Source organism: Penaeus monodon, chromosome 24 (genome assembly GCF_015228065.2).
Source record: "Penaeus monodon isolate SGIC_2016 chromosome 24, NSTDA_Pmon_1, whole genome shotgun sequence".
Taxonomy (NCBI): Eukaryota; Metazoa; Arthropoda; class Malacostraca; order Decapoda; family Penaeidae; genus Penaeus; species Penaeus monodon.
The window spans coordinates 5,133,744-5,134,013 of record NC_051409.1 but is presented as its reverse complement, the minus strand read 5'-3'; positions in this window follow the sequence as shown (position 1 = coordinate 5,134,013).

The following is a 270-nucleotide window of genomic DNA, read 5'->3' as shown; positions in this document are numbered from 1 at the left end:
CTCCTCCTCCCTCAAACTCTGACTCAAAAGCATCTGTCTCTATCCTTTCTTATCTTCTTCTCTTGTCTCTTTCTCTCTCTTCTCTTTTCTTCTTCTCTCTTTCTTCTCTTCTTCTTTCTTTCTTATTCTTCTATTTCTTTTTAGTGGATTTAGATGGAGAAACTTTCCACATCCGGGAATTTTCGTGGAGGAAAAGAATGGCGAGAAAATGATGCAATGCGATTTTTTTTTGATTGAATTGAGACGTTGATATACTTATTAGGCCGAGAT